Below are 25914 nucleotides of genomic sequence, written 5' to 3'. Positions count from 1 at the left end.
GTTCAGATATCAAAATGGGGTCTTGGGGCAAAAGTTTGGGGACATGGCAGTATCAATAATATAGTTATCAGGGTGTCTACTTGTATACAGTGTGAATAGGATGAGTGAACTCTCAGCCTTGGGGAGCACCTTAATGACCTTGGGCTAAGACAGGGTCTTGTTCACTCGAACCTGCTGGGTCCTGTTTGTCAGAAATGAGTGATACCACCTTATGGATAGGGGTTGACTGACATCTGCCTGAGCTTACTGAGAAGGATGTGTGGCTGCAAGATGTTAAACACTGCACTAAAATCCACAAATAGCAGTCAAGCATAGGCCTTGACGTTCTCCAGATGTCGCAGGATGAGATGCACTATGCTGAGATTGCTTACAAATACAAACGTGCCACTGATGAAGCAAACTGATACAGTGTGTTTAGTCTGACTGAAGCTTACACACAATTACATTTTCAAGACACTGCCTTACAATGGGGGGTCAAAGCAACAGGTATACAGTCTTTTTTTTCTCTGGGAGACAGGTTTTGGGGAAGAGTGGTGATGATTGCCTTCTTCCACCGGGTTGGAACCGTGTGGGAATGTACAGACCTCTGAAAGACAGGGACCCAGGCTGGTGTAGGTTCCTCTGCACAAAGCAGAGATGTCATCGAGGCCTGTAGTGAGTTTGCTTAACGACTCGTGGCCTCTCTAGGGTTAAATTCTAACTTGGGGTCACAACCATCAACAAGAATGGTGTTGAGCATGTTAACACACTTGGCAGAGAAGTAATGACAGTCCAACTTTATGTAGAAGTCATTAAATTCATTTGCCATTGTCTTTTCATCTGTCGTATTAGTGAATGATTTTAACCCTTATCTTTGAATACTGGTTTGCTGCCCAATTCTATAAGAATCATTATTTTATTGAGCCAAACACAATTTTAGTTCTAATAATCAAACATAGATTTATTTTTTAATTGAAAAACCAGTAAGATGTTTGCTGCCCAATTATACAAGAGTAATTATGATAAGCCTTATTCACAGTAACACAATTGTATCATCATCAACAGAGGATAGCCGAATAGACGGTATAATGTGTTATAATAATGAAGACTTACTTTTAATAAAGGAAAAACTGGTAAATAACCAACGACAAAATAACTTTTATTTTCATTTTTAGACTAAGTGAGGTGTTTGTTGAGTGTTTTGTTAACATTCAAAAGGGCACAGTATGATTCTCTATCAAGAATAGTGCCTTGTAGCTCTCCCAGTCGTTTCACACGGTCGGTATAACTGACCAATTCAAACGTGATAAGAATGAAAAACAACGAGCTTAAATCAAAACCATCTAACTAATTAGAGTGCTGGTGTAGTCACTTTTGATTCTCCCACTTTCAGACACACTCCACATACGCAGTTACCCATACTTGTGGCTATCTGGCTTTAGCCTGGATAAAAACATAGTAAGCTAGCTAGCCTTTTTAGCTTCCCACATCTCCTTGTGAAATAATCAGATTTATACCCCCCCAAAATATGCCCTGGCATATTACACTTGCCAGTGTAATCAAAAACATTATCTCAGTTTGATCTGCAGTTTGTGTATTCATTATCAGCTAAAGAAATAGAACGTCATGTTGTGGGAAAAAAGAACATGCATAGTTAACATTAGTTTGCTACAGCAGGTTCTACCATTTTACAATATAATCACTAGTTATTACTTCTAAAACAAAATACCTTTTTGGGTGGATTTGTTGTTGTTTGGTTTACTGTGTGAACAGTCGGTAAGATCATTTGGTCATCAATGCAAATAGGCTACTTTGATGAATAGCCTATATCGACTATAGATCACATCTAGGAACCAAGTGATAACACTGCCCCTATGACTGTGGAAGGAATGACATGGCGCGTCTCAATTTCCAGGTAGTAAAAAAGTCCAAGCGTATTACAAGGAGCCGCCCCTTTTGTGACTAAAAGAAACTAATCTTGCATCTCCGTAGAGCTTGTAGTAAGCGTCAACCCAGCTCGAAGGAGAACTTCTTTCCTTCGTTCGCAGCTGGAGTACAACGGGGTTCCAGCCAGCAGCATGCCAACCTAATGAACAAACACCTTGTCCCCTGTCATAAGCAGCTCTGTTCCTGTACCCTCCTATTTCACCAACTAGAGACAGTTGAAGTCGGAAGTTTACATACACTTAGGTTGGAGTCATTAAAACTCATTTTTCTTGTTAACAAACTATATTTTGGCAACTTGGTTTGAACAATTTATTTTGTGCATAACACAAATATTTTTTCCAACAATTATTTACAGACAGATCATTTCACTTATAATTCACTCTATCACAATTCCAATGGGTCAGAGGTTTACATACATTAAGTTGACTGTGCCTTTAAACAGCTTGGGAAATTCCAGACCATGATGTCATGGCTTTAGAAGCTGCACATTCAAACTAAAACAATGTAACTAATAATTAAAAGCACACATTTGTAAATCCCAAACTCTAAAAGTAATTGGAAAGGTAGATGCAAATTATGTATGACATTGTGGTTACAATAAAGAATGTAGCCCGTCATGAAAATGTTTCCTATTAGCAGGACAATAGACTTTTTAAAGCCCGGCTACTGTTGTGAAAATCCCTCAACTTGCAATGTATTCAATGCTTAAAACTTATCTCGGATCATTGGGACGCTAGCGTCTCACCTTGACAATGTCCGGTGAAATTGCAGAGCGCGAAATTCAAATGACAAAAATCGTCATATTAAACATGCAAGTGTCATACATCATTTTAAAGCTTAACTTTTTGTTAATCCAGGCCCTTTGTCAGATTTCAAAAAGGCTTTATGGTGAAAGCACACCATGCGATTATCTGAGGACAGCGGCCACACACAAAAGCATTACATACAATTTCCAACCAAGCAGAGGCGTCACAAAAGTCAGAAATAGCGATAAAACAAATCACTTACCTTTGAAGATCTTCATCTGGTTGCAAAGGGTCCCAGCTACATAACAAATGGTAATTTTGTTCGATAAAGTCCTTCTTTATATCCCAGAAAAAGTCCATTTCATTGGCGCGCGTCACTCAGTAATACACCGGTTTCCCTCGTTCAAAATGCATACAAATGAATCCCGTAAGTTACCAATAAACTTCCAAACATATCAAACAACATTCCTAATCAATTCTCAGGTACCCTAATATGTAATTAAACGATAAAATTTCAGACGGAGAATACCGGAGACCATTACCGGAGATAAATAACGAAGTACGCTCACTCACCGGAACGCACAACAAACACCAAAACTACATATTCTAGCTAATTTTTCAAAAAACAGCCTGAAACTCTTTCTAAAGACGGTTGACAGCTAGTGGAAGCCCTAGGAACTGCAATCTGGGAGGTATTCCTTTTATATTTCAATTGACAGCCGTAGTAATCAAGGGTAAGCTGGAAAAAAAAACACATTTCTGGTTGGATTGTCCTCGGGTTCTCGCCTGCCATATCAGTTTTGTTATACTCACAGACATTATTTTAACAGTTTTGGAACATTTAGAGTGTTTCTATCCAATACTACCAATTATATCTTTATTCTAGCTTCTGGGCCTGAGTAACAGCTAGTTTACTTTGGGCACCCCATTCATCCAAACTTCCGAATACTGCCCCCTAGCCTGAAGAAGTTAACCTGTCTAGGAACCCCGCTCCGGTAGCGGAACAGCCATTTTTCCCAGCCAAAGAGAGGAGTCACAAAAATCAGACATAGAAATAAAAATTAATAACTAACCTTTGATGATCTTCATCAGATGACACTCATAGGACTTCATGTTACACAATACATGTATGTTTTGTTTGATAAAGTTCATATGCAGAGAGCCACATCAATTTACAGAAATACTCATAATAAACATTGATAAAGATATGACTATTATACATGGAACTTTAGATAAACTTCTCCTTAATGCAACCGCTGTGTCAGATTTAAAAAAACTTTAGAGAAAAAAGGAAACCATGCAATAATCTGAGAACAGCCTTTAGACAACAAAGCAGCCAAAAAGATACCCGCCATATCGGGTAGTCAACATTACTCAGAAATAGCATTTTAAAAATTCACTTACCTTTGATGATCTTCATCAGAATGCACTCCCAGGATTCCCAGTTCCACCATAAATGTTTGATTTGTTCGAAAATGTCCATCAGTTATGTCCAAATATCTTCTTTTGTTAGGGCGTTTGGAAAACAAATCCAACGCGCGTTCAGGACGGGCCGAACGTCTGACGAAAAGTTAAAAAGTTCCATTACAGCCCATGGAAACATGCCAACCTAAGTATGGAATCAATCTTGAGGATGTTTTTTAACATAAAACTTAAATAATGTTCCAACCGGACAATTCCTTTGTCTGTACAAATGAAGTGGAACGTAATTACCTTTCACGTGAGCGCGCCAGACCGAGGCTGTGGCACTCTGCCAGACCACTCACTCAAAGAGCCTTTATGAACCCCTCCTTTAGAGTAAAATCCTCAAAACATGTTCTAAATACTGTAGACATCTAGTGGAAGCCTTGGGAAGTGAAACATAACTAATATCACCGTATATCTTCAATGGAGGCTGAGTTGAAAAACTACAAACCTCAGATTTCCCACTTCCTGGTTGGGTTTTGCCATATGAGTTCTGTTATACTCACAGACATCATTAAAACAGTTTTAGAAACTTCAGAGTGTTTTCTATCCAATACTAATAACAATATGCATATATTAGCATCTGGGACAGAGTAGAAGGCAGTTCACTCTGGGCACGCTATTCATCCAAAAGTGAAAATGCTGCCCCTATCCCCAAAAGGTTCAATTGAACCTTTATTCAACTCGGCAAGTCAGGTAAGAACAAATTCTTATTTACAATGAAGGCCTACCCCAGTCAAACCTGGATGACGCTGGGCCGATTGTGCGCCGCCCTATGGCTCTCCCAATCACGGTCAGATGTAACACAGCCTGAATTCGAACCAGGGACTGTAGTGAAGCCTCTTGCACTGAGATGTGCTACTCTGGAACATGACACATACATATATATATATACACTGCTCAAAAAAATAAAGGGAACACTTAAACAACACAATGTAACTCCAAGTCAATCCCACTTCTGTGAAATCAAACTGTCCACTTAGGAAGCAACACTGATTGACAATAAATTTCACATGCTGTTGTGCAAATGGAATAGACAACAGGTGGAAATTATAGGCATTTAGCAAGACACCCCCAATAAAGGAGTGCTTCTGCAGGTGGTGACCAGACCACTTCTCAGTTCCTATGCTTCCTGGCTGATGTTTTGTTCACTTTTGAGTGCTGGCGGTGCTTTCACTCTAGTGGTAGCATGAGACGGAGTCTACAACCCACACAAGTGGCTCAGGTAGTGCAGCTCATCCAGGATGGCACATCAATGCGAGCTGTGGCAAGAGGGTTTGCTGTGTCTGTCAGCGTAGTGTCCGAAGCATGGAGGCGCTACCAGGAGACAGGCCAGTACATCAGGAGACGTGGAGGAGGCCGTAGGAGAGCAACAACCCAGCAGCAGGACCGCTACCTCCGCCTTTGTGCAGGAGGAGCAGGAGGAGCAATGCCAGAGCCCTGCAAAATGACCTCTAGCAGGCCAAAAATGTGCATGTGTCTGCTCAAACGGTCAGAAACAGACTCCATGAGGGTAGTATGAGGTCCCGACCTCCACAGGTGGGGGTTGTGCTTACAGCCCAACACCGTGCAGGACGTTTGGCATTTGCCAGAGAACACCAAGATTGGCAAATTCGCCACTGGCGCTCTGTGCTATTCACAGATGAAAGCAGGTTCACACTGAGCACGTGACAGACGTGACATAGTCTGGAGATGCCGTGGAGAACGTTCTGCGCCTGCAACATCCTCCAACATGACCGGTTTGGTGGTGGGTCAGTCATGGTGTGGGGTGGCATTTCTTTGGGGGGCCGCACAGCCCTCCATGTGCTCGCCAGAGGTAGCCTGACTGCCAATAGGTACCGAGATGAGATCCTCAGACCCCTTGTGAGACCATATGCTGGTGCGGTTGGCCCTGGGTTCCTCCTAATGCAAGACAATGCTAGACCTCATGTGGCAGGAGTGTGTCAGCAATTCCTGCAAGAGGAAGGCCCGTTCCCCAGACCTGAATCCAAATGAGCACATCTGGGACATCATGTCTCGCTCCATCCACCAACGCCACGTTGCACCACAGACTGTCCAGGAGTTGGCGGATGCTTTACTCCAGGTCTGGGAGAAGATCCCTCAGGAGACCATCCGCCACCTCATCAGGAGCATGCCCAGGCGTTGTAGGGAGGTCATACAGGCACGTGGAGGCCACACACACTACTGAGCCTCACTTTGACTTGTTTTAAGGACATTACATAAAAGTTGGATCAGCCTGTAATGTGGTTTTCTACATTAATTTTGAGTGTGACTCCAAATCCAGACCTCCATGGGTTGATACATTTGATTTCCATTGATCATTTTTGTGTGATTTTGTTGTCAGCACATTCAACTATATAAAGAAAAAAGTATTTAATAAGGTTATTTCATTCATTCATATCTAGGATGTGTTATTTTAGTGTTCCCTTTATTTTTTTGAGCAGTATATAAAAAGACACCTGTCCACAACCTCAAACAGCCACACTCCAAACTCCACTATGGCCAAGACCAAAGAGCTGTCAAAGGACACCAGAAACAAAATTGTAGACCTGCACCATGCTGGGAAGACTGAATCTGCAATAGGTAAGCAGCTTGATTTGAAGAAATCAACTGTGGGAGCAATTATTAGGAAATGGAAGACATACAAGACCACTGATAATCTCCCTCGATCTGGGGCTCCACGCAAAATCTCACCCTGTGGGGTCAAAATGATCACAAGAACGGTGAGCAAAAATCCCAGAACCACACGGGGGGACCTAGTGAATGACCTGCAGAGAGCTGGGACCAAAGTAACAAAGCCTACCATCAGTAACACACTACACCGCCAGGGACTCAAATCCTGCAGTGCCAGACGTGTCCCCCTGCTTAAGCCAGTACATGACCAGGCCCATCTGAAGTTTGCTAGAGAGCATTTGGATGATCCAGAAGAAGATTGGGAGAATGTCATATGGTCAGATGAAACCAAAATAGAACTTTTTGGTAAAAACTCAACTCGTCGTGTTTGGAGGACAAAGAATGCTGAGTTGCATCCAAAGAACACCATACCTACTGTGAAGCATGGGGGTGGAAACATCATGCGTTGGGGGCTGTTTTTCTGCAAAGGGACCAGGACGACTGATCCATGTAAAGGAAAGAATGAATGGGGCCAAGTATCGTGAGATTTTGAGTGAAAACCTCCTTCCATCAGCAAGGGCATTGAAGATGAAACGTGGCTGGGTCTTTCAGCATGACAATGATCCCAAACACACCGCCCGGGCAATGAAGGAGTGGCTTCGTAAGAAGCATTTCAAGGTCCTGGAGTGGCCTAGCCAGTCTCCAGATCTCAAACCTATAGAAAATCTTTGTAGGGAGTTGAAAGTCCGTGTTGCCCAGCAACAGCCCCAAAACATCACTGCTCTAGAGGAGATCTGCATGGAGGAATGGGCCAAAATACCAGCAACAGTGTGTGAAAACCTTGTGAAGACTTACAGAAAACGTTTGACCTCTGTCATTGCCAACAAAGAGTATATGTGTACCTATGATGAAAATTACAGGCCTCTCATCTTTTTAAGTGGGAGAACTTGCACAATTGGTGGCTGACTAAATACTTTTTTGCCCCACTGTATATACACACAGTTGAAGTCTGAAGTTTACATACACCTTAGCCAAATACATTTAAACTCAATGTTTCACAATTCCTGACATTTAATCCTAGTAAAAATCCTTGTCTTAGGTCAGACCAAGCTTTAACTTCCTGACTGATTTCTTCAGATGTTGCTTCAATATATCCACATAATTTTCACTCCTTATGAAATCTATTTTGTGAAGTGTACCAGTCCCTCCTGCAGCAAAGCACCCCCACAACATGATACTGCCACCCCCGTGCTTGACAGTTGGGATGGTATTCTTCTGCTTGCAAGCCTCCCCCTTTACCCCCTAACATAACAATGGTCATTATGGCCAAGCAGATCTATTTTTTTTTCATCAGACCAGAGGACATTTCTCAAAAAAGTACAATCTTTGTCCCCATGTGCAGTTGCAAACCGTAGTCTGGCTTTTTTATGGAGGTTGTGGAGCAGTGGCATCTTCCTTGCTGAGCGGACTTTCAGGTTTTGTCGATATAGGACTTGTTTACTGTGGATATAGATACTTTTGTACCTGTTTCCTCAAGCATCTTCACAATGTCCTTTCCTGTTATTCTGGGATTGATTTACACTTTTTGCACCAAAGTACGTTCATCTCTAGGAGACACAACGCGTTTCCTTCCTGAGCTGTATGACGGCTGCGTGGTCCCATGGTACTTGCGTACTATTGTTTGTTCAGATGAACGTGGTACCTTCAGGTGTTTGGAAATTGCTTCCAAGGATGAACCAGACTTGTGGCGGTCTACAATATTTTTTCTGAGGTCTTGGCTGATTTCTTTATATTTTCCCATGATGTCAAGCAAAGAGGCACTGAGTTTGAAGGTAGGCCGTGAAATACATCCATAGGTACACTTCCAATTGACTCAAATGATGTCAATTTCCCTATGAGAAGCTTCTAAAGCCATGACATAATTTTATGGAATTTTGCAAGCTGTTTAAAGGCACAGTCAACTTTGTTTAGTGTATGTGAACTTCTGACCCACTGGAATTTTGATACAGTGAATTATAAGTGAAAAAATCTGTCTGTAAACAATTGTTGGAAAAATTACTTGTCATTTACAAAGGAGATGTCCTTACCGACTTGAAATGTGTGGAGTGGTTGAAAGAACGAGTTTTAATGACTCCAACCTAAGTGTATGTAAACTTCCGACTTCAACTGTATGTATATATATATATATATATATATATATATACACACTCAGCAAAAAAATAAACGTCCTCTCACTGTCAACTATGTTTATCTTCAGCAAACTTAACATGTGTAAATATTTGTATGAATGTAAGATTCAACATCTGAGACATAAACTGAACAAGTTCCACAGACATGTGACTAACAGAAATCGAATAACGTGTCTCTGAACAAAGGGGGGGGGGGGGGGGGAAAGTAACAAATCAAAAGTAACAGTCAGTATCTGGTGTGGACACCAGCTGCATTAAATCAAATCTATTTATATAGCCCTTCTTACATCAGCTGATGTCACAAAGTGCTGTACAGAAACCCAGCCTAAAACCCCAAACAGCAAGCAATGCAGGTGTAGAAGCACGGTGGCTAGGAAAAACTACATAGAAAGGCCAGAACCTAGGAAGAAACCTAGAGAGGAACCAGGCTCTGAGGGGTGGCCAGTCCTCTTCTGGCTGTGTCGGTGGAGATTATAAGAGTATATGGCTATTTAAGGCCAGATTGTTCTTCAAGATGTTCAAACATTCATAAATGAACAGAAGGGTCAAACAATAATCACAGTGGATGTAGAGGGTGCAACAGGTCAGTACCTCAGGAGTAAATGTCAGTTGGCTTTTCATAGCCGATCATTGAGAGTATCTCTACCGCTCCTGCTGTCTCTAGAGAGTTGAAAACAGCAGGTCTGGGACAGATAGGTCCGGTGAACTTGTCAGGGTTCCATAGCAGCAGGCAGAAAAGTTGAAACTGGAGGAGCAGCACAACCAGGTGGACTGGGGACAGCCAGGAGTCATCAGGCCAGGTAGTCCTGAGGCATTGTCCAAGGGCTCAGGTCCCCTGGAAGGGGAGGGACAGGACACCAAATAAGACAGGATAATTACAACAGATATAACAGATTGACCCTAGCTACGGCACATAGACTATTTCAGCATACCCTCAAATTAAAGCTGACAGTCTGCACTTTAACCTCATAGTCATTGTATCATTTCAAATCTAAAGTGCTGGAGTACAGTGCCAAAACAACAACACAATGTTCACTGTCCCAATACCTTTGAAGCTCACTGTGCATACACAATTGAAATATTTTATTATTTCATAATAATTTTTCTATTGTTTTCTACCCAATGTGGACCAGACAGAGACATTTGAATATGTTAAAAGTTTTGGCAATTGAATGTTGAATAGTTTGGGCTTTGGAATTCCCATTAAAAAGCTTTACAGTCATTGTAAAACAAATTATCATGACAAAAAAATGATCAAACCGAACTGACCTCAAAAAGCACTCATCGCTCAGCACTAATGAATAGTCAGGAAAATGTTTTGTAGCTTCGAATCACTGCAATCCACGGCAAATACTTTGCATTGCAAACCATATCAAATTCAAACATTGACATATAGAGTTAGCTTACTACTAATTAAGTGTAACTACTTTAGTTGTAAAGAACAGTATCATTATGCACAATCATGTAAACCAGCTAGCTGGATAAAATGTTCATAATTTATAAGTGTCACCAACCATCGCTAGCTCCTCCTTCTCGGTGGCATTGATCACCCCTCATCGCTAGCTCCTCCTTCTCCGTGGCATCGATCACCCCTCATCGCTCGCTCCTCCTTCTCCGTGGCATCGATCACCCCTCATCGCTCGCTCCTCCTTCTCCGTGGCATCGATCACTCGTCATCGCTAGCTCCTCCTTCTCCGTGGCATCGATCACCCGTCATCGCTAGCTCCTCCTTCTCGGTGGCATTGATCACCCCTCATCGCTAGCTCCTCCTTCTCGGTGGCATCGATCACCCTTCATACTGTACGCGGCAACAACACACCGAGAGAGAGGCGCTACTGGGGGAGGGAAGAGGATCAGTCGACGCCGTGGATATGATCTAAAATAATATCCGAAGAGGCAAACAGTACACCTTTCTCCCAAATAGCACTTTGATTCGAAAGGTGGAAAACTGCCAACAAGATTACTATTATTTAAATTCACCCTACCGACCCCCCCTCCCTCTACTCCACCCTAGCCACCGAGATGCACACCGAGACTCGAAGCAAGAAAGTAAGTCTTGACCATTATTGACTTTGCCCTGTCCAGCAAACTGTGATCGGCCGATATTGAAATGCGTTGACATTGTCAGTTACATCATGTGCCAATTGAAACAAAATTGAAGAGTGTCTGACAAGGTGGAAGGCAGCTGTACTGTTATGGTGCGTTCATACCCAAGTGGGAAGGTGGTATTTACCACATAACTGGGAAAATGACTAGTGGGAAACTCATCTATCATCCTTGAGCCCCGAGCTCTCCCACATACTGACCTCTGATGTTACCACTAAGGAAATTACCTTTTGAAGACAATTTGTTTACAGGCATGATAGCTGTACTAATAGTTTATGGTTGACTCAGCTCTTGGCCAATCGGCATTTCTCAACGACTTCAAAGCACGTGATTGTGTTCAACTGGGGGCGGCAGGTAGCCTAATGGTTAGAGCTGTGGACTAGTAACAAAAGGTTGCTCGTTCAAATCCCCGAGCTGACAAGGTACAAATCTGTCGTTCTGCCCCTGAACAAGGCAGTTAACCCACTGTTCCTAGGCTGGCATTGTAAATAAGAAGTTGTTCTTAACTGACTTGCCTAGTTAAATAAAGGTATAAAAAAACGGATATTTACGACTTCCTAACTGATAATTACCACGTTCCCACTTCTTTATCAACGCAGCATTACATTGTTAGCTGGCTGGCAAACTAACGTTAGGCAACGGTACTTATAATAATAGCTAGCATATTAGTTAGCTCTCCAGCTAGATAGGGGACTGTCGCAGGCTACTGAGAGCTTGATTGGTTCGATAGCTCCGACAATCGACAGCAGACTGTGCTGTTGCATCTCTCTCTCCAAATAACTGTACACTCCTCTGTAAACGTTGACAATTAGCGCGCATGCAGACACTGGAACGGCTTTGCTATGCATTGCTTCTTGGGTGACACAGCCTGCTCTCATCCTCTGTCTCTGTGCGAACTTTGTGGTACAGTTTTTTTTTTTTCAAGTGCACTGTGTGAGCTAGGCAGGAAGGAATTGCACTGCAGCTTGTAGGACACCATCTTAGTTCCTTAAAGGGACAGTAGCGCTCGATCAAATCCCAACCCTGGGAATGAGCCAGGTGTACTGCCTAGCGCTATACTGTACATGTACCCAGCATGCTGCGTCTTCTGCCCAGAACTTTCGGTACAGTAGCAAAGGGTCAGAGGGCAAGAGAAGAATTCAGGCTCAACCAGGGACTGGAAAGGAAAACATCCGTCAAGCTTCATCATTCACAAGATCATTAGCCTCATACAGCAGTAAGGATTCTCATGATTCATTGAATAGATCTCTTACCGATCTATCATCATGCTGACAAATTATACATGATCTCTGCGATACCTCCACGTTACTTTTGGTCTCAGACATTGTTTTTCTATGAGCATGACATAAATCAATTTCTGTAGTCAGTGTAGTTGTCTCATTATGATGAATGACAGTCATGCTGCAATGAGACATGAATCAGATGTCGTCACTCGTCAGTGCTACACGAGATACAGAGCTCACTCCCTTTCCTGTGTGTGTGTCTGCGGGTATGCAGCCCTGTGTGTGTGTGTGTGTGTGTGTGTGCATGGCATGGATTAGGCCAGCTCTGGAGGTGTAATCTATAAACAGGGCCTATAATACATTCCTGTGCAGGGCAGCAGCAGCCTCAGCAGGCCTAATGGTGAGCACAGGGAGAGGCCCTGTCATTTAGAGGCCAGCCTTGTATCTGTGTGTATGAGTGTTTGTTTCTGTTTGAGTGTGTGTGGATCAGCCCAGGGTGTGCCAGATGGTAGGCAATGATTAACAGTGGAGGACAAACCTTGCTCAAACTGGTTAAATGCGAGATGGGAGGTGAAGGCAGCCATCTCCTGTGTGTGTGTGTGTGTGTGTGTCTGGCCACATAGTAACCCACCCAAGGGAGATGACTGTCAGATTGACATAAGGGACAGACAGTGACTGGTGGTGCCAAGGTACTGGCTTCTAGGTAACCCAGGCCTGCATTCAACCATGCCAAATGGTCACCTTCCCAAATAAAACTGACAAGTTAATTAAGGCAGAAACAGACAGGCACCCAGGTTAGGACTGGTGGCCCCATTGCCGTTCTGAGATCTAGACAGGAGTGACCCTGTGCTATAACGGGGTTGTACTGTCACACGGAGCATTACATAAGAGGAAGAGGGGATTCATTGGTGAGGGTGTCACAACAGGGGGTAAAGAGAGGTGAGGTGACCCTGACATGGGTGACAGGGGACATTGGCTGACTGTGGGGCAGCCAGTCATGGGGGTATGAGCTGAGTCAGAAAACCGGGTGGATGGTGTCACAAGGGTATTAGTTTAGAAGGAAGGGCAGGACAGGAGGGTGGGGTTGGGGTGGATAGTTTAACAGAGGTATAAGCTAGTTTCGAAGGAGGGGAGGGGTGGGAAGGGTTGGGGTGGATGATGTCACATGGGTATTTGTTTTAGAGGACAGGGGCGGTGGTAGGGGGGGGTCACCATGTCTTTTTCCGGTGAGTGAGACGGTCGGTGCATGGAGCCTGTCCTGCCTCAGATACTATTTTTAGGACCAGGACACCATTTATAATGTGAAGTTAGTCTAGGGCTGGGATGGGCTAGAGGGGTTGGGCTGAGGGTATGGGTGGGGTTGGAATATAGGGCTAGGTTTGGGCCCTGGAGGGGGTTAGGGCTGCAGTTGAGGGATAGGGCAAGGGGGAGGCTGGGGGATAGGTTTTAGGTCTGGGATAGGGTTGGGGGATAGGGACGGGGTTGGGACAAGAGAATAGGGTTGGGACAGGAGAATAGGACCGGGGTTGGGACAGGAGGATAGGGCCGGGGTTGGGACAGGAGGATAGGGCCGGGGTTGGGACAGGAGGATAGGGCCGGGGTTGGGACAGGAGATTAGGGCCGGGATTGGGACAGGAGGACAGGGCCGGGATTGGGACAGGAGGACAGGGCCGGGGTTGGGACAGGAGGACAGGGCCGGGGTTGGGATAGGAGTATAGGGACGGGGTTGGGACAGGAGGATAGGGCTGGGGCTGTGGGTAGAAGCATGCATGCAGAGGCTGTCGGGGACCACAGGCACGCCTAGAATCTGTCTCCTCTCTTTGTCCACCTTTCTCCCTATTATTTCTTCCCCTCCCTAAACTAGCCCCCCTGCCCAACATGGAAAGAAGTGTAGGAGTGAAAACCTAAAGAGAGCACTGCCTGGAATATAACTCCCCAACACTCTCGCCTGAGCTAACAAGGATCAGCTAGCTCCTAGCCTAGCCTGTAACTATCTGGGAATGCATAGTCCAGTTCTCTCTGATTGCAGCTTTTCGATTGTAACACCAGTGTTCCACTAGTGTATACACCCTTATGTTATACCAGGGAATTTGTGTTCCCAAAGCAAGGGCTGACAATGAGGACTTGTGAAGAGCAGAATCAATAATCAACAGAGTTGCTTTGTGAGAAGGTGTTAAAGGTCACAGTTGGCCATTGTTATGGAAATGCCATCTGAAAAGTACCAGTGGCCTGGCTGTGGCCCCAAGTGAGAGCAGGTCTGCCGGAGCCATGGCCCAGTGAGATGGGTTCATGGCCCAGTGAGCTGGAGCCATGGCCCAGTGAGACGGAGCCATGGCCCAGTGAGACGGATCCATGGCCCAGTGAGACGGATCCATGGCCCAGTGAGATGGAGCCATGGCCCAGTGAGACGGAGCCATGGCCCAGTGAGACGGAGCCATGGCCCAGTGAGACGGAGCCATGGCCCAGTGAGACGGACCATGGCCCAGTGAGACGGTGCCATGGCCCAGTGAGACGGAGCCATGGCCCAGTGAGACTGGACCATGGCCCAATGAGACGGAGCCATGGCCCAGTGAGACTGGACCATGGCCCAGTGAGACGGAGCCATGGCCCAGTGAGACGGATCCATGGCCCAGTGAGACGGAGCCATGGCCCAGTGAGACGGAGCCATGGCCCAGTGAGACGGAGCCATGGCCCAGTGAGGCGGAGCCATGGCCCAGTGAGACGGAGCCATGGCCCAGTGAGACGGAGCCATGGCCCAGTGAGACGGAGCCATGGCCCAGTGAGACGGAGCCATGGCCCAGTGAGATACAGGTGCCGGCCCATTTAGATGGAAACAGATGAGTCTGAGCGTTCTGCGTAAAACACTGGGGCAAATCATGTATGGAAATGCGCCATGAGTGTCTTCTGGGTCCCAAATGGCAGCCTATGCCTTATTTTGGTTCCCTAGTGGCACAGCAGTCTAAGGCACTGCATCTCAGTGCGAGAGGCATCACTACAGACCCTGGTTCGATACCCGGCTGTACCACAACCGGCCATGATCGGGAGTCCCATAGGGCGGCAGACTATTTGCCCAGTGTCGTCTGGGTTAGGGGAGGGTTTGGCTGGGGTAGGCTGTCATTGTAAAATAAGAATTGGTTCTTAACTGACATGCCTAGTTTAAATGGCATATATTATTATTATTATAAATAAAATACAAAATATGGGTGATTCTATAGAAGTGGTGCAAATTGTCTCCAAATAAAGGACATTTTATTTACATCATGATATGTTCTTATTCAATCCAAGGCATAACCAACATATTGTTAAATTAATAAACTGTCAAACTTCAATTAATAGCCTGAGTATGTATTTGCTTAATTCACTAAACAGGTGCTTTTTAGAGACAGGCGCCTGAGTGTACAAAACATTAGGAACACCTGCTATTTCCATGACAGACTGACTGATCCCTTATTGATGTCACCTGTTAAATCCACTTCAATCAGTGTAGATGAAGGGGAGAAGACGGGTTAATGAAGGATTTTTAAGCCTTGAGACAATTGAGACGTGTATTTGTGCCATTCACAGGGTGAATGGGCAAGAAAAAATATTGAAGTGCTTTTGAACAGGGTATGGTAGTAGGGGCCAGGCACACAGGTTTGAGTGTGTCTTTCCTTCTTGCCCTCTGCAGCCAATGACTGGAACAAACGGCAAAAATTACTGAAGCTGGAGACTCATATCTCCCTCACTAGCTTTAAGCACCAGCTGTCAGAGCAGCTCACAGGTCATTGCACCTGTACATAGCCCATCTGTAAATAGCCCACCCAACTACCTCATTCCCATACTGTTATTTTTTTTTGCTCCTTTGCACCCCAGTATCACTACTTGCACATTCATCTTCTGCACATCTATCACTCCAATGTTTAATTGCTATATTGTAATTATTTCGCCACCATGGCCTATTTATTGTCTTACCTCCCTAATCTTACTTCATTTGCACACTTTCTCTATTGTGTTATTGACTGTATGTTTGTGTATTCCATGTGTGACTCTGTGTTGTCATTTGTTTCGCACTGCTTTGCTTTATCTCGGCCAGGTCGCAGTTGGCAAGGTCGCAGTTGGCAAGGTCGCAGTTGTAAATGAGAACTTGTTCTCAACTAGCCTAAATAAAGGTGTAAAAAAACAAGAAACAAAACAAAATACAAATAAAAAAAATATTGTCCTGACTGTATTTTTGGCAGTTCTTACTTCCACCACTAGAGGGTGACCGGCTACTTTCTATGGGTCAACTCCAGAAGTTGTTGACTGTTTTTGCGCTTCCCGGTTAGCTAGCAGTTCTAAGCTGTTAGCAGCCAATGGCTCCAGCATGGCCACATGTTGAGTAGTTTTTCTACAAATATTTTGGAAAAAGGAGTGAGCAAGTTGGTAAATCTTCATGTATTTTTAAGAAGTGTCAATACCAAACATCTAATATATCAAGAAATATACGTTTGCTGGGATGGACATCTGTCCAAATGAAAGATATCCAGCCAAACGTTAGCTCTGGGAATTCTTTAAAGTCCAAAATACACCATATATACACAAGAATGTGGACACCCTTTCAAGTCAGTGGATTCTGCTATTTCAACCATACCAGTTTCTGACAGGTGTATAAAACCGAGCACACAGACATGCAATCTCCATAGACACACATTGGTAGTAGAATGGCCTTACTGAAGAGCTCAGTGACGTTCAACGTGCCACCGTCATAGGATATCACCTTTCCAACATGTCGGTTCATCAAATGTTTAGCCTGCTAGAGGTTCCCCGGTCAACTGTAAGTGCTGTTATTGTGAAGTGGAAACGTGTAGGAGCAACAACGGCTCAGCCGCGAAGTGGTAGGCCACACAAGCTGATAGAATAGGACTGCTGAAGTGCGTAGCGCGTAACAAATCGCCTGTTCTTGGTTGCAACACTCGCTACCGAGTTCCAAACTGCTTCTGGAAGCATCACCAGCGCAATAACTGTTCGTCAAGAGCTTGATGAAATGGGTTTCCATGGCCGAGCAGCCGCACACAAGCCAAAGATTTATTTATTATTATTGTTATTTTTTTAACCTTTATTTTACTAGGCAAGTCAGTTAAGAACAAATTCTTATTTTCAATGACGGCCTAGGAACAGTGGGTTAGCTGCCTGTTCAGGGGCAGAACGACAGATTTGTACCTTGTCAGCTCGTGGATTCGAACTTGCAACCTTTTCGGTTACTAGTCCAACACTAACCACTAGGCTACCCTGCCGCCCCACAAGCCAAAGATGACCATGTGCAAGGCCAAGAGTCGACTGGAGTGGTGTAAAGCTCACTGCCATTGGACTCTGGAGCAGTGGAAATGCGTTCTCTGGAGTAATGAATAATGCTTCACCATCTGTCAGTCCGACACACGAATCTGGGTTTGGCGGAGGCCAGGAGAACGCTACCTGCCTCAATGCATAGTGCCCACTGTAACGTTTGGTGGGGGAGGAATAATGGTCTTGGGCTGTTTTTCATGGTTCTGACTAAGGCCCCTTTAATTCCAGTGAAGGGAAATCTTAACACTACAGCGTACAGTATAATTGACATTCTAAACGATTCTGTGATTCCAACTTTGTGTCAACAGTTTGGGGGAAGGACCTTCCCATGACAATGCCCCCATACACAAAGCAAGGTCCATATAGAAGTGGTTTGTTGAGATCTGTGTGGAAGACCTTGACTGGCCTGCTCAGAGCCATCACTCTCCACCACTCTCCTTCTTGGACAAATAGCGCCTACACAGCCTGGAGGTGTTTTGGGTCATTTGTCCTGTTGAAAAGCAAATGGAAGTCCCACTAAATAAATCACAGACAGTGGTGGACTATGATAAAACATTAAAGGGGTTTCCTCTACTACCACAAGGCCTGCCTCCCAGATGGCACCCTATTCTCTTTAAAGGGAAAGTTCCCCCCCAGCCCACTGCATGAACAGTATGCGCCACTAGGGTTGCACATGTTGGGGCATATTCAGAGATTGAAACTTTCCGTGGGAAATATATGGGAATTAACAGACAAATGATAGTCTAGAAACTCAAGCTTTGGTTGTCTTCCTCTCAGGCTTCCATGTCTTCTCCCTGGACCTCCTCAATGTCCACCTCTTGAACATCAGACTCTGAGGCCTCATCTTCACTGTCACTTTCCAACCTTGTTGAGGATGGCTTGTTGTCAGGCTCAAAAAGCCTCAAATTTGCCCGGATGGCCACCCATTTTTCAACCTGTGTATTGGTCAGTCTGTTGCGTGCTTTGGTGTGTATGTTCCCAAACAAGGACCAGTTGCACTCTGAGGTGGCTGATGTTGGTGAGATTTGGAGGATGATGGAGGCAACAGGAGAAAGAGCCTCAGATTCACAAAGTCCCTTCCACCAGGTGGCTGATGAGATATGTTGGCACGACTGCCATATTGCATCTCCATCCCAAAGCCCTTGGTAGTGTACTTTGCCAGACTGCCAAGAACCTTGCCCTCATCCAGGCCAAGGTGGTGAGGCATGGTAGTGATGACACCATAGGCCTTGTTGATCTCTGCACCAGACAGGATGCTCTTGCCAGCATACTTGGGGTCCAACCTGTACGCTGCGGAGTGTATGGGCTTCAGGCAGAGGTCTTCACACTTTTTGATGTATTTCAGAACTGCAGTTTTTCTGCTTGGAGCAACAGTGAAGTGGGCAGGGCAGTACAGATGATTTCTTCTCTTACATCTGCATGCAGAGTTTGAACATCAGACAGGATGGCATTGTCTCCCTCAATCTGTCGAATGGCTACTGCTATAGGTTTCAGTGGTTTCAGGCTGGTTTCAGGCTGGATCCTCTTGATGGGGCTGTCCATATCGGCAGACTGTGATATGTCCATTTCTTGGAGAGACTCCTTCCCCTCCAGGAGGCTGTCAAACATGATGACAACACCACCCCAATGGGTGTTGCTGGGCAGCTTCAATGTGGTGCTCTTATTCTTCTCATTTTGCTGCTATAACTTGATGACCCTTCACATACATAACCATTTCCTTGGCTCTCTTGTAAAGTGTATCCATTGTTTTCAGTGCCATGATATCCTTGAGGAGCAGATTCAATGCATGAGCAGCACAGCCAATGGGTGTGATGTGAGGGTAGGACTCCACCTTAGACCAAGCAGCCTTCATGTTTGCAGCATTGTCTGTCACCTGTGCAAATACCTTCTGTGGTACAAGGCCATTGATGACTGCCTTCAGCTCATCTGCAATGTAGAGACCGGTGTGTCTGTTGTCCCTTGTGTCTGTGCTCTTGTAAAATACTGATAGAGGGGTGGAGATGATGTAGTTAATTATTCCTTGCCCACGAACATTCAACCACCCATCAGAGATGATTGCAATACAGTCTGCTTTCTCTATGATTTGATTGACCTTCACTTGAACTCTGTTGAACTCTGCATCCAGCAAATTAGTAGATAAAGCATGTCTGGTTGCAGGGGTGTTTGCTGGGCAAAGAACTTTCAGAATTCTCTAACAATACACATTGCCTGTGAGCATCAGAGGTGAACCAGTTGCATACACGGCTCAAGCAAGACATTCATCAGCATTTCTCTGACTACGTTCCTCCATTGAGTCTAAAAAACATCTGATTCCAGGAGGACCATGAGCTGTTGCTATCGATAAGGTGCCTGATTCATAATTTTCACCTCGATTGGAAGTAGAGGGACTTTTTCCTCACATATGATTTGGCACAGTATTTGCAAATGTGCACAGCTTTTCCTACATTAGCTGCAGTGAAATGTCTCCACACATCAGATAGTGCCTGTGGTATTTTCCTGTAAAGATTAGAATAAAACAAGTAAAAAAATTAATAAATACAATTCCATGTACAGAGAAATGTACTTTTTGTGCAAAATCTAACTCGCAGAAATTGTTAACAAGTTAAAAATGATTTAAACACACTTTTCTGTAGGCTACTGTTTGCTTGTTAACAAAAAAGCATGTATGTCGTATAGAATATAATCACCCCACCCAGTATTGTAATCAAAACTTACCAGAAAGCAAGAAAGAGAAGAATGCGCTGTGCATGTGATAGAAGAATGCGCTGTGCATGTGATAGAAGAATGCACTGTGCATGTGATAGAAGAATGCACTGTGCATGTGATAGAAGAATGCACTGTGCATGTGATAGAAGAATGCACTGTGCATGTGATAGAAGAATGCACTGTGCATGTGATAGAAGAATGCACTGTGCATGTGATAGAAGAATCCATTCCATTGAATTGGGGATAGTTTAACCAAAATATGCCACAAGACTTAGAATGGCCTTATGTGTATACCTCAAAAAAAGGTTCACTGTTATAAGCTATCTTTTTTGATGAATTTAGGCAAAATTCCCCAAATTCCCGGGCTTAATAACTTCCCATCGAAAAATTTCACAAAAATTCTGGAAATATACCGGACAGTTTCTGACCCTTTGCAACCCTATGCTCCACCAATCAATACATTATATATATTGAGTTACTTTCATAGCTGAAGTTAGGTTTGTTGAGAACACAAGGGATATTAGGGTTGAGAAGAACAAGTCTTGATCTGTTGCGCTGGTTTTTGCATCATGGATTATTTGGACGAATCACTGGCGTGTGCGGCATGTTTGAATTACGGAAGGGGTTTATTTGGCCTATACAGCCGAGATGAATGTTCTTCACTGGAAGCCTGCTTGGAGGTGGTAGAATCTCCCTCTCTCTCTTTCTCCCCTCTCTTTTCCTCTAGTGCAGCATGAGAGTCCAGTAAGAAACAGAGCAGTCCAGTTCTATTTGGGTCTGTGTGGCATGTAGAACTTCTGTTCCATGAATCCGGTGTAGTAGAATGTGTTATATTCTGGGCCTCTATACAGTATCTGGTTTGTGTGTTATGGGAGTGTATGTGTGGTTCTGGGGGAAAGGAGGGGTGAGGGGATGGAAGCATGCGAGAAGAACAGGCTGGTAACTGGGATGGAGGGAGTCAGGCTGTGTGGTTTAGTTTGGGGATGAGGGCTGGGTGGGATGAGGGCTGGGTAGGATGAGAGAGAGCTGTTTCCTTATCTCCCTCAGGCTGTTGAAATAGGATTTCACCACTGTACTGTAGTATACTTTTGAGAGAGTGTTCTTTAGTGTGTATGGTGGGCGGATGGCAGGGGGTGGAGTAGGGTGTGTTTGTGTTAATGTGTGTGTGGTAGGGGTTTTCCAGATTAGGGCTGATGTGATGGAGTGACCCCCTACCATCGCACCACAATCATTAACCAGCGAAATAATCCGGTCCCCCTAGCAACCCCTGTGGCTCTGCCAAACACACGGGCCAAACTGAAAAGAGACAGGAGGAGGGGAGGGTGTTTCTGAATGTGTGTGTGAGAGAGAGAGAGAGAGACTGTGTGTACTCACACGTGCGTAAGTGTGTATTGATGTTGGGAGCTTGATGTAAGCTGCTCAGGGCTCTGTTTGTAGGGCAGAGAGAGGGAGGGAAAGAGAAGGAGGTATAGAAAGAGGGAAAGAGAAGGAGGTATAGAAAGAGGGAGGTGAGATGCCAAACATTTGACCTGTTCTTCTAAGACCAACACTGTGGTGTATAAGCCCTGTTCTACCTTGTCTTCACCCTAGTTGAACTACCACCCAGGTAATACATCGTCTAGAGCAGGGTTCCTCTACTGTGGTGTATAAGCCCTGTTCTACCTTGTCTTCACCGTAGTTGAACTACCACCCAGGTAATACATAGCCTAGAGCAGGGTTCCTCTACTGTGGTGTATAAGCCCTGTTCTACCTTGTCTTCACCGTAGTTGAACTACCACCCAGGTATACGTAGGTAATACATAGTCTAGAGCAGGGTTCCTCTACTGTGGTGTATAAGCCCTGTTCTACCTTGTCTTCACCCTAGTTGAACTACCACCCAGGTAATACATAGCCTAGAGCAGGGTTCCTCTACTGTGGTGTATAAGCCCTGTTCTACCTTGTCTTCACCCTAGTTGAACTACCACCCAGGTAATACATAGCCTAGAGCAGGGTTCCTCTACTGTGGTGTATAAGCCCTGTTCTACCTTGTCTTCACCCTAGTTGAACTACCACCCAGGTAATACATAGCCTAGAGCAGGGTTCCTCTACTGTGGTGTATAAGCCCTGTTCTACCTTGTCTTCACCCTAGTTGAACTACCACCCAGGTAATACATAGCCTAGAGCAGGGTTCCTCTACTGTGGTGTATAAGCCCTGTTCTACCTTGTCTTCACCCTAGTTGAACTACCACCCAGGTATACGTAGGTAATACATAGTCTAGAGCAGGGTTCCTCTACTGTGGTGTATAAGCCCTGTTCTACCTTGTCTTCACCCTAGTTGAACTACCACCCAGGTATATGTAGGTAATACATAGTCTAGAGCAGGGTTCCTCTACTGTGGTGTATAAGCCCTGTTCTACCTTGTCTTCACCCTAGTTGAACTACCACCCAGGTATACGTAGGTAATACATAGCCTAGAGCATGGTTTATTTTGGGGGGGCACACAGGGAGTGTGGCGGAGTCAGGTTGGAGACCTGAGCCCACTCCCTGTGCTTACTGGGGCGAGCAGGAGACTGGTCAGGCCCCGTGCTATGGGGTGATGCTCACGGTGTCTTTGCCGAGTATTCTCAGGCTGGTGTGCTCTGTGCCAGCGTCCCGCATTTGCCGGGTGGAAGCTGGCATCCAGCCAGAACAGGGGGGGCAGCTATGCGGTCGAGACTGCCAGTGCGCCTCCATGGCCCTGTGTATCCGTTGCCTCCTCCACACACCAGGCCTCCTGTTGGTCTCCCACGCCTGGTGGGTCCTGTGGCAGCCCCACGCACCAGGAAGTCTCTCCGTCTCCTCCCTCCAGGTTCTCCCGTCAGTCGGGAGCCGGCGTAGCTGCCCTTCACTCCGGCGTTGCCGGCGTCGCCTTTCACTCTGGCGCTGCCAGAGTCTCCCGTCTATTCGGGATCCGCTGCAAGGGTCGCTAGTCCGAGGTCGGCGGCGAGGGTCGCCGCTCCAAAGGCGCCACTTAATTGGGCCAAGACTAAGGTGGAGTGGGGTTTATGTCCCGCACCAGAGCCGCCACCACGGTGAAATTCCCACCCAGACCCTCCCCTATAGGTGCAGGTTTTGCGGCCGGAGTCCGCACCTTTGGGGGAGGGGGGGTACTGTCACATCCTGACCTTAGTTCCTTTTTTATGTCTCTATTTTGGTTTGGTCAGGGTGTGAGTTGGGGTGGGCATTCTATGTGTTTTTTTTCCTATGTTTTCTATTTCTATGCATTTGGCCTGGTATAGTTCCCAATTAGAGGCAGCTGTCAATCGTTGTCTCTGATTGAGAACCATTATATGGTAATTTTCCAAGCTGTTTAAAGGTACAGTCAACTTAGTGTATGTAAACTTCTGACCCACTGGAATTGTGATACAGTGATAAGTGAAATAACATGTCTGTAAACAATTGTTGGAAAAAATGACTTGTGTCATGTGTAACCGATGTGAAATGGCTAGCTAGTTAGCGGTGGTGCGCGCTAGTAGCGTTTCAATCGGTGCACGTTACACATGCACAAAGTAGATGTCGTAACCGACTTGGCAAAACTATAGTTTGTTAACAAGAAATTTGTGGAGTGGTTGAAAAAAAGAGTTTTAATGACTCCAACCCAAGTGTATGTAAACTTCTGACTTCAACTGTATGTGTTTGGGTAAAATAAACATTTTTGTTTTCTATAAACTACTGACCACAAAATATTGTCATTTAGAGCATTTATTTGCAGAAAATGACTGGTCAAAATATGAAAGACTGGTCAAATCAAATCAAATGTATTTATATAGCCCTTCGTACATCAGCTGATATCTCAAAGTGCTGTACAGAAACCCAGCCTAAAACCCCAAACAGCAAGCAATGCAGGTGTAGTAGCACGGTGGCTAGGAAAAACTCCCTAAAAAGGCCAAAACCTAGCAAGAAACCTAGAGAGGAACCAGGTTATGTGGGGTGGCCAGTCCTCTTCTGGCTGTGCCGGGTGGAGATTATAACAGAACATGGCCAAGATGTTCAAATGTTCATAAATGACCAGCATGGTCCAATAATAATAAGGCAGAACAGTTGAAACTGGAGCAGCAGCACGGCCAGGTGGACTGGGGACAGCAAGGAGTCATCATGTCAGGTAGTCCTGGGGCATGGTCCTAGGGCTCAGGTGCTGTGAGAGAGAGAAAGAAAGAGAGAAGGAGAGAATTAGAGAACACACACTTAGATTCACACAGGACACCGAATAGGACAGGAGAAGTACTCCAGATATAACAAACTGACCCTAGCCCCCTGACACATAAACTACTGCAGCATAAATACTGGAGGCTGAGACAGGAGGGGTCAGGAGACACTGGCCCCATCCGAGGACACTCCCGGACAGGGCCAAACAGGAAGGATATAACCCCACCCACTTTGCCAAAGCACAGCCCCCACACCACTAGAGGGATAACTTCAACCACCAACTTACCATCCTGAGACAAGGCTGAGTATAGCCCACAAAGATCTCCGCCATGGCACAACCCAAGGGGGGATGCCAACCCAGACAGGATGACCACATCAGTGAATCAACCCACTCAGGTGACGCCAAATAGGTTATTTGTAGGCTATACTATTTGGAGGTTATTCCACCAAATATTGATTTCTGAACTCTTCCTAAGTTAAAACATTAGTGATGTTTAAAAATGAATATGAACTCATTTTCTTTGCATTATTCGAGGTCTGATAACACTGCGTCTTTATTGTTATTTTGACCAGTTGTCCTTTTCTGCAAATAAATGCTCTAAATTACAATATTTTGAATTTGGGAGAAATGTTGTCAGTAGTTTATAGAATAAAACAAAAATGTAAATTTTACCCAAACACATACCTATAAATTGTAAAACTAGAGAATCTGAAAATTTTGCAGTCGTCTCTTAATTTTTTTCCAGAGCTAGTGACCATTGTTCTATGACTCTTCCTTTGTCCATAGGGCAAGCACTCTCTCTCTAATGGTTCAGGGTAGAGTACCAAGGTGGTAGCCGGCTAGTAAGAGTTTTCAAGATGAGGACTTCTGCCCTTGGTGATTGACTCGCCCATCTCAACATGTTCAGCCTGCGCAGACCTCGTGTTTCGCCAAGCTGGCAGCAGTTTAGCTGCAGCTGGCTAGCCAATCTAGCGGATATTTCTGTCAAATCAGTTATGGCAAGATCACAAGAGCCAGTGTCTGGGAAGGTGTTTCACAAGACAGTCGTTGTACAACGCCTAGCCACGAAAGTAACTGGCAACTTAGTTTGAATGTTTTATCACGTCACCGTGGAAACAATATTAACTGCTGCGAGTTGAATGCCTGCAGCGTTCAAGTCAGCTCAGCTGTCCTACAACACAATATTCTATAACTGGCTACTTTAGTCTTTCCTGATAGCTGCTGTCAGATCCTTCCCGGGGAGACAAATCCCAGAGCTACTATCCCTACAGGTGTAGGCTACACGTGGACCGGGCACAAACATGGCCAGCTTGAGTGTAGATACATAAAGTCGATGGGTGTGTTTGCGTTAGACAAATGATTGTGCTGTACATATCGTATTGACGTACTTTATAAAGACAGCATGCCTACCCTTTTACCTAATACATCAAAGTCCGTTGTGTGTAGAGTACCACTTCAGCTGTCTAACCAGAGAT

The 25914-nt window shown here is 45.0% G+C and overlaps 1 protein-coding gene across 3 annotated transcripts in view; it reads left to right on the top strand.

Moving 5' to 3' along the window:
* Positions 1–10562: 10562 nt before the first annotated feature.
* Positions 10563–25914, top strand: part of LOC124040396 (Krueppel-like factor 8) — a 171899-nt gene continuing 156547 nt past the window's right edge. Inside the window, exon 1 of one of the 3 annotated variants that reach the window (XM_046357571.1) lies at positions 10563–10987. The gene's annotated coding sequence lies outside the window, so the exon portion shown is untranslated. The remainder of the gene's footprint in view (positions 10988–25914) is intronic. The other 2 variants (XM_046357557.1, XM_046357580.1) reach the window with 2 other exon arrangements.

Source organism: Oncorhynchus gorbuscha, linkage group LG01 (genome assembly GCF_021184085.1).
Source record: "Oncorhynchus gorbuscha isolate QuinsamMale2020 ecotype Even-year linkage group LG01, OgorEven_v1.0, whole genome shotgun sequence".
Taxonomy (NCBI): Eukaryota; Metazoa; Chordata; class Actinopteri; order Salmoniformes; family Salmonidae; genus Oncorhynchus; species Oncorhynchus gorbuscha.
Note: the sequence above shows the minus strand (reverse complement) of the source record. Positions and strands in the feature narration are given on the sequence as shown.